An 8,140-nucleotide genomic window follows, 5' to 3' on the forward strand; every position below is an offset into this window, starting at 1 on the left:
TGACCATAGCACAATCTCATTTATGACTGAGACCCAAGGTTCTAGAACAGTTTCATATAACCTCCGTATCTTCACCTTATCCCTTAAGCTATGGTGTATCTCCCATAACATCTCAATAATACAGTCTAGCAGATCAAGATGTTGTTCAAGGCTATGGAGCGGATGCATACAATAATTATAGTAAAATGCCAATAATATGTCCCGCTTCTTCGCAAAACCATAAACTTCTGTCCTTGTGGGGGTTCTTACCGTTCGTGCTATAACTAGGACAAAAATTGATTATGTTACTCTACAGGGCTCTAATAAATATTTAGATATAAGTGTTTATGACTTCATAATCTCAACCATGACTTGATTCAAAATATTCCTATATCCAGCCATAGATATAGCAGTTCATTGCATAAGAAAACTCATAAACTTAAAAAAAAAGGTTTTTACCTTGATCGTCGATTGAAAGTCAGTTGCTAGCTTGCTCGATAATGAAGGACAAGAACTTTCTTAAAAAAAAGTCTACAAAAAAATATAACTGCTCTGATACCACGCTGTGACGCCTCGAACTTAAGTTTCGAGCGTCACATATTAAACATAATAGATTCTGCCTTTGGTACATGTAAATATTCTTAAATAGAAGTATTACATGTTAGAAACTTATTTTCAACTTGGTAAAATGTCTCTCATAAATTTTTAATGGCCCGCAGAAGCGCATGTCGACAAGAAATTATACTTTACATATACGGATTCTGCACTGCCACGGTTAGTTGGGGCAGCAAGTTCTACTATTTTTATAAAATTCATCCCAACTCCGTTTTCTATGAAATTTATGACATTAGAAAGATATTTTCAAGTATTTTTCTAGGTTAAAATATAAAAGTTTCCAAGATCATATAATATGGGCGTTTTACTGAAAACAGTGAGGTATTGTACAAAAATTCTAGATTTGACCCTTCAACGTTTAAAAATTCATATCTCAGGCTACAGTTATCCAAATTGAGTTATTCTTGTGCCCATATTTAGAAAACTCAATGAGGAACGCAGTAGTATTTTTAGAGTCTCAAATGGACATTTATAGAGTAAAAAATAATGTGTTGAAGTTGATCCAAAAACTGTCCCGTTTCTGCCTTTTGTCACGTGCAAGGAGAAGTTTTTTAAAAAATGTCTATTAACACAACATAGAAGATATAATTGCTTAATTTACTTCCAGTACCATATTAAATCATGTCTCATACATGTTTTTATACAATACCATACGAAAACATATGGAAAGCAGTCGGACAAAACATGCAAAAACAAAACTTCGATGCAAAACAACCTTGTCCTTAACCCATCATCGATTATGCCGACTGACTTCCACCACCTCCGCAATTATGAATCTGAGAATTTAGTATAGAACACTATGAGTATAAAGAATACTCAGTAAGATATCATGCTTGAATTTTATCATGTTAATACTACACAAAAGAATGCAATCAAACACATACTTGCACATTCCGGCTTGCTGATGCCCTTCGAACTTGTCCTAAGGCATAAATAGATATCTTAACTTTGTGGACTTGTCCACCACATTCATATTATGGTTTTTCATGCATAGCTTAAACATAAATATTACCATGAAATCATACCACTTAAGTATAGAAAGTATCTTACAATAAAACTTGAAGAAATCTTGGTTGAAAACGAATTGAGAAATGCTGGGTTGGTCCTCTTCTTCCCTCATGTTTTCTGCCCTCTTATAAACAAGTGTTAAGTTGTTTTTCATGTAAGGGAAATAAAGGGCAGCAACACATCTATTTATAGGTGAAAAAATGATAAATTTTGGGTGACTCTTCAACCAATTCTACACTTGGGCAGTATGCAAGAAAACCTTTACTTCAATTAAACACCTATGCATGCCTTTAGCCACCACATGCTTAAGTTAAAACATCTCATGCATGCCTTAGCCACCACATGCTTAAGTTAAAACATTAAAACACCTCATGCATGCCTTAGCCACCACATGCTTAAGTTAAAACATTAAAACACCTCATGCATGCCTTAGCCACCACATGCTTAAGTTAAAACATCTCAAGCTTAAATTGTTTCATCAATTTTCGGCAAAGTTGGAGAAACAATGTTTAACTTTAGTAATTAGGTGTAAAATGGACATTTATCCCAAACCCCTAATTAACAAATTATTTGGAAAAACTTTTAATAAATCAACCAATGCAAAATTTGGCAACTATAAATAATTTTTTGGTCATGCTAAATTTTGAAAAGTTAAATTGCTATTCTAAAAATTAAATGAGCACAAAATTCGGATTATTACAGAGTTGATTTACGTGGTTATGGTGCGGTTATGGTATGATAAAAAAAATTGGTGATTCGATGATGATTTTGACCGAACTGATCCTGAACCGAATCGTTGCCAACCCTATTCATATACGTGGTTCTTGAAACTTCCCAAGGAAAAATCAAGAATGGCTTCTCCATGCTTGTCCATCATGTATAATAAAACAAAAATTAGAATCTTTATAAAGAAAATTTACTGCGCTACTATCTTCTAAGCATCGATGCTTGACGTGGCATGCTAGCCTGGCATAAGTTAGCATTGATGATTAGCAGATCAATTTCGAAGAAACAAATTATGGGCTTGTTTTATAGTGATTATGAGAATTTATTTTTTAACGATTAGAGAGAAAAGCAGGTTCCACCTGGAGAGAAGAAGTAAAAAATGACGGTTGACTTAAGAAAGTAACGATTAAAACCTTGATTTTTTGGGGTAACATGCATTATAATTCAGAAAATATGGCAAAATCTAATTCAAACAAACTGATAACCCGCCACTAAAATCAATTCCTAATTTTATGCGGATTTCAAGAAAAATTGAAGTCGTCTTTCCGTTTTAGATAGAGCAGAGTTTAACTATTTTATTTTTACCTAATAACAGCTTGTGCTGCTTAGTCAGGCAGGAGATGAGGAGCTTGTTAAAATTTTCAGGCTGTGTTAATTATGTGAAATGTACAGAAAATTCTGAATGCTCTGGGAAGATGGTATCATGGTGACTGTAGTTATAACATATCTTTGGAGCCATGGCAGTTTCTTTGGCATGGCTGCAAATTTGTTATTTCTGTTTTTGTTTTGCTGAGAATGAATAGAGAAAAATAGGTTTTATTAGAGGGTACATAATTTAGGGAAAAATATAATAATTCAAGAATTGAGTAGTAAGATTGCAAAGACAAAAGGGAAGAAACTAGGCAAGTAAAATTTACTACCTAGCTTGGTGAAGAAGTATGCATGCACGAGATAATCATATGAATGAATCCCACAATAGAAGGCATGTCAATAAACGTTAATATTATCACTAAATGACCAAATAGAATATAATCCAAAATAAAGAATCAAATTACTTGTACAAAAATGTTTTGACAGATTTTTTGATAGATGATGAGATGACATGCGCCTCAATCCTTGATTTGAAATTTATGAAGTTCAAATTAAGACAGCATCTGTCAAAGAAACTGTCAAAAAAAAAAAAAATTTGCAAATAGCATGGTTGCAAAATAAAAGTGGTGAGACGACACATGATACAGGCTTTTTCTTTATATCTTCATATACTGGGAATCCCTCAACCTCCCAGGAGAGTATAGTGCAAATTACACTCTTAAAATAATTTTAGTATGCTTCAAAAGTATATAAAAATGTTGAGTTTTTTTTTTTTTCTAAAATATCTTTTTTTTTATTACGTGATTACTCTGTATATATAAGTTGTAGATGGTATCGCATGATTTATTTATTTATTTTTTTAAACCTATTTTCAAATCAAACCATTTAAAAGGCTCACAATTAGGCCAAGTTTGGGATTACAAAAAAAGATGGGCAAATGTGACCTGTAAGGTTGGCAAAATGCCCGTGCTCTTGCACAACTGAGAAATCAAGGCAAAAGCGGGAAATGCGATCTATATTTTGAATCTTATTTTTTATTTTATTAATATAATTTTAAACTTAATTCACATTAAATATAAATAAATAAAAGGAACGAAAATAAAATATTTCAACCACTTTCTCACCCGTCCCCCGAAAATCTCCAACTACGTGAAGGATGAAAAGGGCCTTGCCTTGGTTCCATGATGCCATCCCTAAAGAAATTGGTCCATAGCCACCATGATAAGGGATAATTCTTGTAACGACCCGAACCTCTCGCCCAAATCGTTAGCTTACGTACTGTCCGTTTTGGGTGGGTCTTGCGCCCACTTACCCTTCACGGCTTTTTGTCGCGTCCTCCAGGATTCGAACTCATAACATTTCCCTTAAGTAAGACTTAAGTCGAATCCTGGTTACGTAAGCTAACGACTTGGGCGAGAGGTCCGGGTCATTAAAAAAAACGCGTGTTTCTTTTTTGTAATGACCTGGACTATAACATTTCCTTTAAATGAGATTTAAATTGAATCTTGATACCAATTGGGCACTTGAGCTAAAGGTCCGAGTCGTTAGAAAAAAAAAACACTCCCAAACCGTTAGTTTACGTACTATCCGCTTTGGATGGGCCTTGCGACATAAAGCCGTGAGGGATAAGTGGGCGCAAGACCCACCCAAAGCGGACATACGTAAGCTAACGACTTGAGCGAGAGGTCTAAGTTGTTACAATTCTCACATCGAATAAAGACGATAACATAGACCAATTCATAACTCTTTTTAATAAGGTTTGATATTTTAAAATGAAACCTCAAATCTTTATATTGTATTAGAGTACACTAAACTCAAAAGAGGACTAAGACTCAAAAAAATAGGCACGTAGATTTCAAGATTGATTTGCTCAAACGAGCCACTATCTTGTGAGGGCATCTTAAGGGATAATTCTCATATCAAATAAATATGATAACATAAAGCAATTTACTTGAGAAATTGAAGGAATGCATTTGTTGGGTCCAAAGGGTATAAAGAGTGAATAGATAGAGTTATTCTTTGACCTAACGAAAGAACTGAAAAGACCATACATGGTGTTTGATTAATAAAACGCTTTCTCTGTATTATGATATATCTTATTGGTTGGTGCAGGCAATAAGATCATTAGGGAAATGAGGGTTTTCCATTTCTCGTTGCTTTATCGTAAAAAAAGATCCTCTTCAAAACTCAAAACGGAGGGTTAGATAATCAAGAGAGCACCATTGTGTTCCACAAGGATAATGCAATACCAACTGTGAAAGCTCTAACATTCGATAGATCTGGCACCTTTATGGTCGATGTTCAATGAGATCTGTATAGTGTCACACTGGTCAAGTCCTCAACAATCTTAAAGAAGGTTCCAGGTTCGAATCGCTTCCTTTGCATCACTTTTGGTAAAAATTGTTGAATTAGAAAATTTGCAATACAAATTGCTTTGGAAGTGTTTCGGACCCATGAGCTCTAATTTGATTACGATAGCTCCAACCAACTCAGCTATGTAGATGTTCATACATAAAATGAATTATCATTTATGCCCCTATTTGGTTATCATTTTTTTCTCATTAAAATAAAAAATATGATCGTTATTCATCATATCAAGTCACCAAATTTGAATTTCTATCTCTTGTGTGAGGCCCCGTAACGACTATATTTTTCATTCTCATTCTTCCAAAAATGAGAAACAAACGGGGGTTATATAAGATAATTAATTTAGCTGTTGTACAACAAAAAAAATTTGTTCTCGGTGGATCTAGCTAGGGCGGCCACCCTAGCCAGCCAATACTTGCATATGCCACTGGACCAAGAAAGATCAGCACTTATATGGTAATCTATTCGTTCGTTTGAAAATCTTTTTAAAATAAATTCAACATTTTCACTTTAGAACCCTAGAAATTATTTAATCAATGCACTGGCCTAAAATTTGATCTTTGTTCTAATAGTTGTATTAATACACTAAGAGACGTCAAATTTATTATTATTTTATATATTAATATGTACCGATACTATGATTTGAGATTTTCAAATGATGTTCATTGATCTTTGACATATGATTGTATGCTGTATAAAGAAAAGTCCATCCTGGTGTGGCCATAAAACATTGAGTGCAGGATGTCATTTAAGGAAATCCAACACATTTAACACACTGGCATTACCTTTAAAATAACCTAATTCGTGCATTGCAAGGGCAAATGACTAGTATATTAATATATCACATTAAGAGAGAATCATTTTTTTGGACGATTTTAGGGTCTATTGGGGAGGGATTTTTTATCCCAAAAAATTAATTTTTTGAACGTTATTTTACTATTCCAACCGTAATTTTTGACTTCTTCTTTCACATGTGGACTTCACTTTTCTTCTAACGGTCAAAAAATCAATTCTCAAAATCCCTCCCAAACGAGACCTTAATCTTCATACAATTCAATTATTTCAATAATACCTTATTTTTCGTTTTTTGATATGTAATAAATACTACATAATTATTTTCATTTATGAAATTTGTGTTATTGATTCTCAATTAATTAACATTCACATTAATCTAGATTAAATGGATTTTCACTTGATGAATCTTGAATTACATAAATATAGAGTCATTATAGATGAATTTATTCATATTCATGTATCTAAAAATTTTCATAGATGTTTTTAATTTATGTATTAATAAGTAATTTTTATGTATCAAATGTAATATAAAAAGATTGCTTATTTATAGTAATTTAGTTATTATAAAAAATTTGAATCATAGAAATTAAGTTTTAAGAGTACGATTTTCTTCTCTTAAATTTCTATGCTAAAATTTATTTTTTTTAATTTGTTCGAGACTTATCAAATCCTCCAACAAATTAGTACCAAATTTTAATATTACATCACTTAAAAAGTATTTTAAAATAACATGCAATGTACATTCAACTTTGATTAATGTGAGAAACATTAAAGAAAGAAGTGATGTTCGTTTAAAATTTTACGATAACCGTGAACAAGGAACGAAAATAATTTTCTTTTTGGATCAACCTTTATTTCTCTACCGAACGCACTCTATTAGAATCTTAACGGTTCGCAAAAGATAAGGAAAAGAAAGTGACGCACGACACTGGTTTGTTAGGCAGACGCGTAGATTTGGAGCCATTAACGTTTAATAAATTGTCGGATAAAGCGAGGGAGAGACAAATGCGATACCTCTTTTTATTACAATAATAATAGTATTGTCAGTAATACTACTAAACTAAATAGTCGGCGGCCGGCTGGCTGGTTCTATGTCTGTGCTGTGCCGTATACGTATGTTTGAACAACTCCTACCCTACTTATAGTTTACGTTAAAAACTAGGATTCTATATTAATTTGTACCAAGTTTAATTAATGTCTAACATCACGCTAAGGTATTTAAAGTTATTGAGCCGAGCATATTATTGTTAAAAATTAATATGTCCTCGTGTGATGCATTAAAATTGCATCCGATTTTCAATGAAGGTAACTACTTGGTAATGAAAAGACCATGCCCTCGTTTGGCCAATTGATTTTCATTCCATTACATTTCATTTTTCTCTCTCCTCTTTTCAACCACACAATCTTCCATAAAATAATATTACACGTTAATCGAAATTTTTTCTTTCTTATTCAAACACTCATTTTTCGAAAAAATACCATTTTACCCATTTTCATTTTCACAAAATGGAGGCCATATAAAATTAGAATCACACGAGATTTTCATGTGACTTACAAAACCATCCACTACTAAACATTTATCTTTAAGTTTTGAAATTTCATTATTGAATTTAGAGAAAACTTCTATTACAAGCGTTCAGAGTAATTATATAATAGATTTTATAACTTGCACTATCTATCTTCATTAAGCGCTTATTTGGTAGAAATTTTGTTAATTAATTTTTTTATAGTTAGAAATAAATTGGGTCCTACCTGTAAGAGAAGAATTCAAAAATGACGATTAAAATAGTGAAATAATGGTCAAAAAATTAATTTTAATTGGATTAAAAATATTACCAAACATGATCCAAGTAAAATAACTAGATTTATGGATTTAACAACCTCATTCTTGAAAATATAAATGATACTAAACTAAGTTATTACAAAGATTGAAAAATCTAGCCCAATTTTCTCTAAAACATTTTAATGAAGTATCGTATCCATTATAGAAGGTCAATTTGGCCTTAATCATGTACAATTAATTAATAGACCCTTTTGGTGAGGATTGCAATTTTTTTTT

This window comes from Olea europaea, chromosome 6, assembly GCF_002742605.1.
Source record: "Olea europaea var. sylvestris chromosome 6, O_europaea_v1, whole genome shotgun sequence".
In the NCBI taxonomy this organism is placed as follows: Eukaryota; Viridiplantae; Streptophyta; class Magnoliopsida; order Lamiales; family Oleaceae; genus Olea; species Olea europaea.